The following is an 11,019-nucleotide window of genomic DNA, read 5'->3' as shown; positions in this document are numbered from 1 at the left end:
ATAAAGCAAGGTTAGGATGTGATTAGGCGAGAGTAAAATGTATATTGGCCATGATGCTTTTTTTTTTCATTGTTGGACATATATAATGTAATTTTGTTTACAAAAGTACACTGCAACAACCAAATAAAGCTATTTAAAATAATTGGAGGCCTCTGTGTGGTGGTTTTAATTCTTCAGTTTAATACAATCTGATTTAGACAGTATAGGGTTTTTAAGTGAATAAACTGAAGTATAGTATATTAAAGTGAAAATACAAGTACATCCTGAGTGGATTTTACAAATGTAGTTGGTGGATTTATAAAGGAAGACTACAGTATAAATTATTAATACTATCTGGTTTCAGGGAAGGTGTTTTGTTGAAGTGTTTTTTTTTTTTTGCGCCACCTTGTGAAATAAAGCCCATACTATGTAAATTTTCGACAAAGTTTCTCCCAAGTTTCGACAAAGTGTGTCCGTCCCATACCAGTAATTTCTCCTCTATAGATATAAGTAGAAGAAAAAACCTTTATTTATATTAGACTTTATAGAACAAACTTTTGTTTTACCCTAACATTCAGTGTGTGTGTGATATATCTCACACGCTACTGTGATTATATTTACATTACACTGTAATTATCTGTTCTTGTGATAACATCTCTCCTCCCTCATCATGCAGACAAATGTACAATGGACAACCTTCTAAAGGGCAATTTCTCCAATAAACACATCATGATAATTTAACCCGTTCTCAAAAAGATTACGTTTTGGGCACCCAAAACGCCGGTGCCGTGTGGACGCCAGGCCTAAACGATAAGCAATTGTATCGGAGTCACCTGAATCCGTTGCCGTGTGGACAGGGCCTAAGTTTACCACACAATCCTCATGTGGCACTGATTCAAAAATATTTCCTCTTAAAAAGTTACCTTGAGAGTTCAGAGTTATGGCCAAGGATAAATGATGTACATGAGTGGTGTAATTTCACATGTAATATGGTGCTGTGTCTCAGATTTTTGGTCCTCTACAATTAGATTTGTTCGTGTGTTGGATTGCTTTTTAAAGGATTATGATATAATGACTAAAAATAACCACAATCACATGGCAATTAGGAGCCAATGAAAATATTTATTAAAGCAGAACTACTTATAAACAATTCTATTGATAGGTGTTCTCTATTGAGGATTATTAGCCTGTTGATAGGCGGCATGGTAGTGTAGTGGTTAGCGCTGTCGCCTCACAGCAAGAAGGTCTTGGGTTCGAGCCCAGTGGCCGACAAGGGCCTTTCTGTGTGGAGTTTGCATGTTCTCCCAGTGTCTGCGTGGGTTTCCTCTGGGAAACCAGAGGTAGTTTCCCCCACCGTCCAAAGGCATGCAAGTTAGGCTAACTGGTGACACTAAATTGACCGTAGGTGTGAATGGCTGTGTTTGTCAGCTCTGCGATGATCTGGTGACTTGTCCAGGGTGTACCCCGCCTCTCGCTCATAGTCAGCTTGCCCACAACCTTGTACAGGATAAGTGGCTACAGATGATGGATGGATGGCCTGTTGATAAGAAGAGTGAAAGGGATTGAGGAGGATAGAGGGATGTCGCGCTGGTCCTTCAGTCCTCGGGTCTGGGTGCAAACCTTTTAATGAAGGGAAGAAAAGTCATTTTTAATACCAAGTTAATAATAAATAAAATATATACTTACTTGTGGAGAGCTTGAGCAAAGTAGTGAGAGAAAATAAAATATGAAAATGACAGGAAATTTGTATGTACTTATTCTATGTTCTAAAATAATACATCTCCTATAGTAGCAAATCTTCTACAGGAGCTCATATAGGGCAGACAACTAAATTAAGCCTAATTATGAACAGGTTTACAAATGTGTTATTAAAAGAAAAAACCCATAATTGCTGATCTGGTAACTTTTTTTTTTTTTTGCCTTATTAATGCCAAAAAAGTTAGCAGGAATTAATAAATGTTCCAGAATATCAAGCAAAAATTAAAAGAAATAAAAGCATGAAGAGGAATGGGGGTTGGGGTGTAGGGAATTACCTTGCTCAAAGCCTCTCCAAATTAACCATCATCAGCTTGGAGACATGCTGCCTGAGGAGATATAAAACTGCTCTAGCTAAGGCTGCTGGGTTGGCGTAGAGCTCCAGGGGCTGAGAAAACAGTGCTTCAGAAAGCTCTGAGGTAATCCTATTGACAAATCACACACACGTCCACCACTGAGTTAGAGATACAATGCTGAGAATTTTGTGTATTGTGGCATCAGATGATATTCGACACTTACAACAAGCACTGAGAAGTAACGCTCTGCTGCAGGCTCCCACACGTCCACGTTCCACATGTTGATGAGTGCAAACAGGCGTTCTAAGAATCCTCCCTCAAACTTTAGAAATATCAGGGTAATAAATAAGGGAAAACAAAATGAGATAAAACAGCTCATGTTCTAAAACTACATTCACTTTTAAATCTCCTGATAAGACGCTTACTGCGTTAGGAGGTGAGTTGCTGTTGATGCATCTGAAGAGAAGCAGCTCACAAAACACATCAAAGAAGTTGTAATGGCGCAGCTGCACAGAGGAGAAAAGTTACAAAAAGATTTTCTTTACATATTGGAGTCCTGAGGGGTGGCACGGTGGTGTAGTGGTTAGCGCTGTCGCCTCACAGCAAGAAGGTCTGGGTTCGAGCCCAGCGGCCGATGAGGGCCTTTCTGTGCAGAGTTTGCATGTTCTCCCCGTGTCCGCGTGGGTTTCCTCCGGGTGCTCCGGTTTCCCCCACAGTCCAAAGACATGCAGGTTAGGTTAACTGGTGACTCTAAATTGACCGTAGGTGTGAATGTGAGTGTGAATGGTTGTCTGTGTCTATGTGTCAGCCCTGTGATGACCTGGCGACTTGTCCAGGGTGTACCCCGCCTTTCGCCTGTAGTCAGCTGGGATAGGCTCCAGCTTGGCTGCGACCCTGTAGAACAGGATAAAGCGGCTAGAGATGATGAGATGAGATTGGAGTCCTGTTTTCTACATCAAAAATTATATTCGACCCTATAGAACAGGATAAAGTGGCTAGAGATAATGAGATGAAAATCTGTCATTTTACATGGGCATTTGCAGGCTTACCTTGACACTGAAGAGCTCTGTGATAATCGAGTGCTGATTAGACAGCCTTCTCAGGAACTCGATCAGAGACTCATACACTACATTCACACTACAAGGCTTAATGCTCAATTCCGATTTTTTTGTGAAATCCGATTTTTTTGTGAGGTCGTTCACATTAACAAATATATGCGACTTGTATGTGATCCTCAGTATGAACGAAAAGCGACCTAAAAGTGTTCCGCATGCGCATTGCAGGATACGACGACATCACACGCAGTGAGCATGGCCAGTGTTTACGGTTAGTAACCTAAAGTTTCCTGTGTATGACAGTAGCCAGCATGGAGTACCTGGCGATGATGCAGTTGTTGTTGCGACGGAGCCAGAACATGCACAATAGCCTGATGTTAAGGAGGAGGTTGAGAAGGAAGAGGGCAAGGGTTTTGGCTCAGGCGTTCTGCGGGGTAGTGACTGCAACCTCCGTTCAAAGGAACGTGTGGGTGCGGAGTCGCATTGATGTCATGCGCCATGTTGTTGTAACTTTTTTTGAGAGACCCGCCGCCTACTTCAGCGCAGAATAGTGACGTTTGTGGCTTGCTGATGACGTGTAAGTCGGATGAATGCGACCTGGCGGTTCAGACTGAAGTCGCATATGAAAAGATCGGATAGGAATCGGAATTAGGACCACATATCCAAACGGCCTGGGTCGGATTTGAAAAAATCTGATCTGTGTCGTTCATACTGTCAATAAAAGATCGGATACAGGTCACATATGGGCGAAAACATCGGATTTGAGTCACTTCAGCCTGCAGTGTGAACGTAGTGATAGGCCAGCTTCACACCAACTACATTCTGTGAAAAATTTACAAATATCTGTGATTCATTTTGGCCATGGTGTTCAATGTGTCTACTCATTTAAAACCCTAAAAACAAGCAGTATGTAAGCCTAAGCATGTTCAGTACTCCACTAAAGACGCACAGATGATGTACTACATGGGTCACATTTCCAAATATTGCATAGCCAAGAGCCACCTTCCACATGCATATTTTATTTTTCTTTGTCCTAAGCATGTCTGTAATTCTTCGCAGGCTGTGATTATTATAAAAAGGAAAATGTGTTAGTCTAGTTATATTACATCACACACACACATTAAAACATGCATTGAAAGTATACTGCATACAAAAAAATGAAAGTGTCTCTCATCACTCTGAAGTCACCTGTTGTTAGCTGCTGCCAACTGCATCACAATGTCCTGTACCAAAAAGAAAAAACCTTGGTTGCAGTTGCTGGCAAGCAGAGTCTGAATAGAAGACAGCACACAATGCAAGTTAAAGCAAATGTAATCTGCCTGCACAATAAAAGCAGCTAAACAAAGGTTCCACTCACAGAGAAGGCATGACGGAGAGCATACAGCTTGAGGCCAATGTTAGTCACCCCTCTGTCTGCAATATGGTCACTAAGAAACAAGAGGTGTAAGTAAATGGTTAGTGAATGTTAAACAGACATTACACCATTAAATAGTGAAGAGGATTGTACCTCATAAAGGGCACCTCCATGTCCTCTGGGGTAAGTCTCTCCTCACTCTCCTGCAAGTCAAATTAGCAATGAATCATTAAAATCATAGTGAATTTTACAGCATCCCATTCAGGGGAACAGCAGCATATGTCGTTACACATCAGGTCTGAAACACGGAATTACCTCAGAGTCTGGCTGCCTCTCTGACTCACTGCGAAGAGAGAACTGACTGTGCTCCTGCAACCAGGTGAAGGTGTACACCTGATCATCTGCACCCCCATGCAGATAAGTGTAGATCATGTTTTTCAAAGTATACTATTAATAATTAAACCCCCCCCCCCCCCAAAAAAAAAAACCCATATATAGACACCGCAGACAAATGTACACTGGACAAACTTCCCCAAGGTACCATCTCCAATAAACACATCATGACAATGTAATAAATTTACCACACAGACAGTACTCAAGGGGCACGATGACAGATGTCTCTACCGGGTTACAGAAAGTCAATTCTGTAACCATCCCAGATAAACCCTAAAGAGACAAATTTGAAGTGAAAAAAATATGTCACTGCAAATTAACAAAAGTTTTGTGATGCTACAACAAAAAATCCCGTACCTGTATGTCAGCGAAGCAGTCCTCAGTGATGGTATGATCAGGGAATCCCTGCAAATAACAATTAGCTGAAACTCAAGATCAATTTTGCAAAAATGTTCATCTAATAAATAATCATTAATGCTAAGGGTGTGTGTTTGTATCTCAGCTGCAGCACTGAAGAATAGCTCAGACTGGGAGTTGTCTGTCGAGCCTGCCGAGAGGAACTGAGTATCGCGGCAGGTGTCATTCAGCTCACCAGCACGGGACTGTGAAAAGCAGAGCACAAAGATCATAAGTGCTTATCATCACAGCAGTTTCATACGAACACATCGAACATTGTCACGTTCCTTACAATAACAACAACAACTTTGGAAAAAATCCAGTGATCATCTTTAGGAAATAAATGAAAGGTTTGGTTACCAGAACGACAGCTGAAGAAGGTTCTTGGTGAGGTTCAGTGGGCAGCAGCTGCAGGTTTGGTTCAACAGTCTGAACGCACGCACACACAGACTAAAGCAGCCCACACATTTCAGACGTAGTGAGAATATAACTCCAAGTGACACATACCTGGAGGACAGAAGGTGGATCTGATGCTTCTTCCAGCACATCCACAGGCTCTGCAATAAATTAGTTCTATGACATAAGACTCAGCGGCATGGTGGTGTAGTGGTTAGCACTGTTGCCTCACAGCAAGAAGGTCCTGGGTTTGAGCCCAGCAGCTGACAAGGGCCTTTCTGTGAGGAGTTTGCATGGGTTTCCTCCAGGTGCTCTGGTTTCCCCCACAGTCCAAAGACATGCAGGTTAGGTTAATTGGTGGCTCTAAATTGACCGTAGATGTGAATGGTTGTTTGTCTCTGTGTCAGCCCTGTGATGACCTGGCGACTTATCCAGGGTGTACCCTGCCTCTCACACAGTCAGCTGGGATAGGCTCCAGCTTGCCTGCGACCCTGTAGAACAGGATAAGCAGCTACAGATAATGGATGGATGGACGTAAGACTCAGAATTACAACTTCACTTACAACTCATTTTCTACTGTAGCCTACATTTAAAACCAATAATCAAGTTTATTATTTAGTCAGTAACAGAAGGATAAATATTACATTGTGTCAAGTTAGATACGAAAATGAGTAGCCATGCTTGCTAACAAGCTAACTAGTTTTACAGTCATTACTGATTTGTGATATATTAGCGAAGCTAATTAACAACCAGCTCGGTTAAGAATTTTAGTGTGTAATTTAAACCAGTAGCCAGCTCACCAGCAGGCTATTACATTAATCTAACATTACACTGTGTAATATTTACAACAAATGGACAAGTTCTCTGGGTAGATAACATGAGTCCAACTATTACACTGTACAACTTCAATCAGTAGCAAAGCTCGTTAGTGCTAGCTGGCTAATCACTAGGCTAAGCATGATTTAGGGTCAACCGGTAGCCAGGGTTGTTAAAACTGATCCGCTAATGCATAAATATTATATCGTGGAAGTAAACTGAAGCATTTATTGTGCAATTGAAGTATTTATTGTGTAATTTAAACCAGTAGTGAAGTTTGTTAGAGCGGTATTAGTGAGATAAAGCCGCTAGACTCTGGTATCTGCAAGGATAGTGCATCATCCTTGTAGATACTTAGGGTTAAGTCTTTTGGTAAATCTAGTTTCCTTTACACTGGTATTCAGGGATGGAACAGTCTTCCTTCAGAGTTACATTACATACAAGATCTGTCTAATTTTAAGAAAGCTGTAAAAAGTCTTTATTTTAATCAGATATCACACCAGGAGAGAAACACTTTTCTTTGCTATTAGCTTCCATTGTGGTCTGTGTTATTATTCACTAGTTATGTTTTCTTCTTGTATATTCATTCTAGTTTTCACTCTAATGCTATGTCCTTTTTGTTACCATATTATTATTATTATTATTGGGGCGGCACAGTGGTGTAGTGGTTAGCGCTGTCGCCTCACAGCAAGAAGGTCCGGGTTCGAGCCCCATGGCCAGCGAGGGCCTTTCTGTGTGGAGTTTGCATGTTCTCCCGGTGTCCGCGTGGGTTTCCTCCGGGTGCTCCGGTTTCCCCCCACAGTCCAAAGACATGCAGGTTAGGTTAACTGGTGACTCTAAATTGACCGTAGGTGCGAATGTGAGTGTGAATGGTTGTCTGTGTCTATGTGTCAGCCCTGTGATGACCTGCCGACTTGTCCAGGGTGTACCCCGCCTTTCGCCCGTAGTCAGCTGGGATAGGCTCCAGCTTGCCTGCGACCCTGTAGAACAGGATAAAGCAGCTAGAGATAATGAGATGAGATGAGATTATATTTTGGGTATTTACTTAGTATGGTAAATCATGGCTGTCTGTGATAAGTCTCTGGGACCACAATGGAAACAAGTGTTTACACTTTTGTGTAATTCTGGTTTTTATGCCATGTTCATACTGTATTTTGTATGTACTGCATTTTAACCAAATAAATCAAATAAAAAAGACAACATCAGACTGGACTCTAACACACCGTGTGACTAAAACCTGATTTATTGTAAAAACATTAAGACAGTAAAGTCCCCTGAGCGGCTAAAAGTGCTCCTACTGTGAGTCGGAGGCGGAGTGTGGGTGTGGTCATGAGGACCGCTTCCTCTCTGCAGGTGGTGGTAAATGTAGTAACCCGCGCCGGCAGACAGTCCGAGCAGAGCTACAGCACAGGCGATCTTAGGCAAAGTCCAGCTCTTCGCATGGGGCACAAATCTGTGGAAATCCATCGCTTTCTTTGTCCGAAGTCACTTTTTGTAGGGCTCAGATACACGCTGTTGATCCGTTGCGAAGCAGAAAGTCGATGCGGAGTTTGGGTTTAAAACTATTGGATAAAACGCAGTTGTTACCATGGAAACAGTTCAAACATCCATCCATTATCTGTAGCCGCTTGTCCTGTACAGGGTCGCAGACAAGCTGGAGCCTATCCCAGCTGACTATGGGCGAGAAGCGGGGTACACCCTGGACACTTCGCTAGGTCATCGCAGGGCTGACACAGAGTCAAACAACCGTTCACACTCACATTCACACCTACGATCAATTGAGAGCCACCAATTATCCTAACCTGCATGTCTTTGGACTGTGGGGGAAACCAGAGCACCTGGAGGAAATCCACGCAGACACGGGGAGAACATGCAAACTCCACACAGAAAGGCCCCTGTCGGCCGCTGGGCTCGAACCCGGACCTTCTTGCTGTGAGGCAACAGTGCTCAGTTCAAACACAAAGTTTCAAAACATCACAGTAAGAGTGGTGGCGGCTGGTCACTAGGGGGCACTAGGGTGCCGCCCCCTTCCAATTATCCAGAGGGAAAAGACTTCATGCGATTAAACAAATTAATGAAGCAAAAGTATTTATTCAGTCAAAATTGTTCACTCATCCTACTTCAACCTGTATATTTTAAAATATTTACAGCTACCAGATTATTATTATTATTATTATTATTATTATTATTACTACAACCCCATTTCCAGAGAAGTTGGGATATTTTCCATAATGCAATAAAAACTAAATTTTGTTAATTCGTGTGAACCTTTATTTAACTGACAAAAGTACAAAGAAAAGATTTTCAATAATTTTACTGACCAAATTGTAGAAGACCTAAAATCAGTATCACCTCACTGCTCACGGGGCAGCACGGTGGTGTAGTGGTTAGCGCTGTCGCCTCACAGCAAGAAGGTCCGGGTTCGAGCCCCATGGCCGGCGAGGGCCTTTCTGTGCGGAGTTTGCATGTTCTCCCCGTGTCCGCGTGGGTTTCCTCCGGGTGCTCTGGTTTCCCCCACAGTCCAAAGACATGCAGGTTAGGTTAACTGGTGACTCTAAATTGACCGTAGGTGTGAATGTGAGTGTGAATGGTTGTCTATGTGTCAGCCCTGTGATGACCTGGCGACTTGTCCAGGGTGTACCCCGCCTTTCATCCGTAGTCAGCTGGGATAGGCTCCAGCTTGCCTGCAACCCTGTAGAACAGGATGGCTAGAGATAATGAGATGAGATGAGACCTCACTGCTTACAGGGTGGACTCTGCCTTTTGCCCAAAGTCAGCTGGGAATGGCTCCAGTTTCCCCAGCGATCCTGATGGATAAGCGGTTTAGATAATGGATAGACGGATGGATGGACAGATGGATTAATGCTGCTGATTGTTTTTTACTTAATTTTTATACATTCACATTGAGTGTGGCAAAAGCTCTGACATGATTTATTTTGGGGGTTTTTTAACATTAAAAAACTTGCTATTTTAACAGGGGTGTGTAGACTTTATCCATTTTATATAGATTCAGTGCAGTGTTACCAAAAAATTCTCACCAGAGGTCGCTATGGCTCTGAAATGTTGAAAAAAGTCGATAAATTGCAACACAGATTCAGAGCTGTTCTGGTGCTGTTGCTTTGGCCTGAAGCTGTGAGCTAACCACACCCCATTTATTTGAATATAACATGGAAAAAAAAATAACCTTGTGATTTTTTTTTTTACACATTTGCTGAATGCAAGATTCAATTGAGTTGAAGGTTAAGGTTCTTAAACTAACTCTTACTCAAGGTTATCACAAAGTCTTAAGACCAATATGTGCACATAGAACTTAGTCTATCAGGACAAAAGGTCCATCTTGGGCGTGATATAAGCATAACATGATTATTAAACTTAATCTCCAAGATGTTCCACTGTCAGTGAACCATAATAGTATGTTCAGCATCTTTGTCTTTTTCTAACCTCAGACATTTGTTCTGATGCAAGAAAATGACAATTATTATTGAGTAAACAACCTGAACTTGAGGCCTGACTAATTTAATGGACAATAACTTTTAGAAAAATTCAGTATAGGAAGTTATGATACTATGGCATTTTTAGAACAATGCATAGTTTAAACTTATGACCATTATGAAGTGATGCATAAAATTTCTCTCAGAGTTCAAACTCTATCAACAAAGCACTCTGATGAAACTTGACATGTTTGCTATGTGATTGGTGATTAGTTGTCATTAACTTGAAGTTATAACATCACATGATCAGTATATTAATCACACTACCAATTATTAACTCATGACAGCTTTCTTTTGTTCTATCACTTTACAATAACATTAATTGCTCCTGGAAGTTATCTTGGCATTTCCTAAAAAGTCTAAATATATACTCTTATTAAGTAAGCTGGAATTTTTAGTTGCAGAGAATTTGATGTTTATTTTTCTATACAGAACACTCATGAACAAGACCCCGAGATACTTAAACTCCTCCACTTGGAGGTAACGACTCCCCCTGACCTGAAGTAGGCACTCCACCCATTTCCGGCTGAGCACCATGGCCATGGACTTGGAGGTACTGATCCTCATCCCAGCCGCTTCACACTCGGCTGCAAACCATCCCAGTGCATGCTGTAGGTCACAGATTGATTAAGCCAGCAGAGACTCGATCCTGATGCCATCAAATCAGACACCCTCCGCCCCTTGGCTGAGCCTAGAAATTCTGTCCATAAAAGTCATGAACAGAACTGGTGACAAAGGGCAGCCCTGGCGGAGTCCCACATGCACTGGGAACAAGTCCGACTTACTGCCAGCAATGCGAACCAAACTCTTGCTCTGGTCATACAGGATCCGAATGGCTTGCAGTAGTGGGCCCCAAACCCCATACTCCTGAAGCGCACCCCCCCACACACACGGCACACAGAGGGACACAGTTGTAAGCCTTTTCCAGGTCCACAAAACACATGTAGACCAGTTGGGCAAACTCCCATGCACCCTCCAGTACCCTTGCAAGGGTAAAGAGCTGGTCCAGTGCTCCATGACCAGGATGAAAACCTCATTGTTCCTCCTGAATCTGAGGTTCAACTATCGACCGGACTCTCCTCTCCAGC

The 11,019-nt window shown here is 42.4% G+C and overlaps 1 long non-coding RNA gene across 1 annotated transcript; it reads right to left on the bottom strand.

The window, feature by feature from the left end:
• Positions 1-2,258: 2,258 nt before the first annotated feature.
• LOC132892598 (uncharacterized) lies at positions 2,259-5,106 on the bottom strand. The gene is made up of 7 exons (XR_009655466.1): positions 5,021-5,106; positions 4,755-4,808; positions 4,593-4,642; positions 4,443-4,512; positions 4,274-4,308; positions 2,456-2,536; positions 2,259-2,352 (listed from the first exon to the last, which is right to left on the bottom strand). It is a non-coding gene; the product is annotated as an uncharacterized LOC132892598 (long non-coding RNA).
• Between the last annotated feature and the right edge of the window lie 5,913 nt (positions 5,107-11,019).

Source organism: Neoarius graeffei, chromosome 10 (genome assembly GCF_027579695.1).
Source record: "Neoarius graeffei isolate fNeoGra1 chromosome 10, fNeoGra1.pri, whole genome shotgun sequence".
Lineage (NCBI taxonomy): Eukaryota > Metazoa > Chordata > Actinopteri > Siluriformes > Ariidae > Neoarius > Neoarius graeffei.
This window is presented reverse-complemented; position numbering and strand designations above follow the sequence as displayed.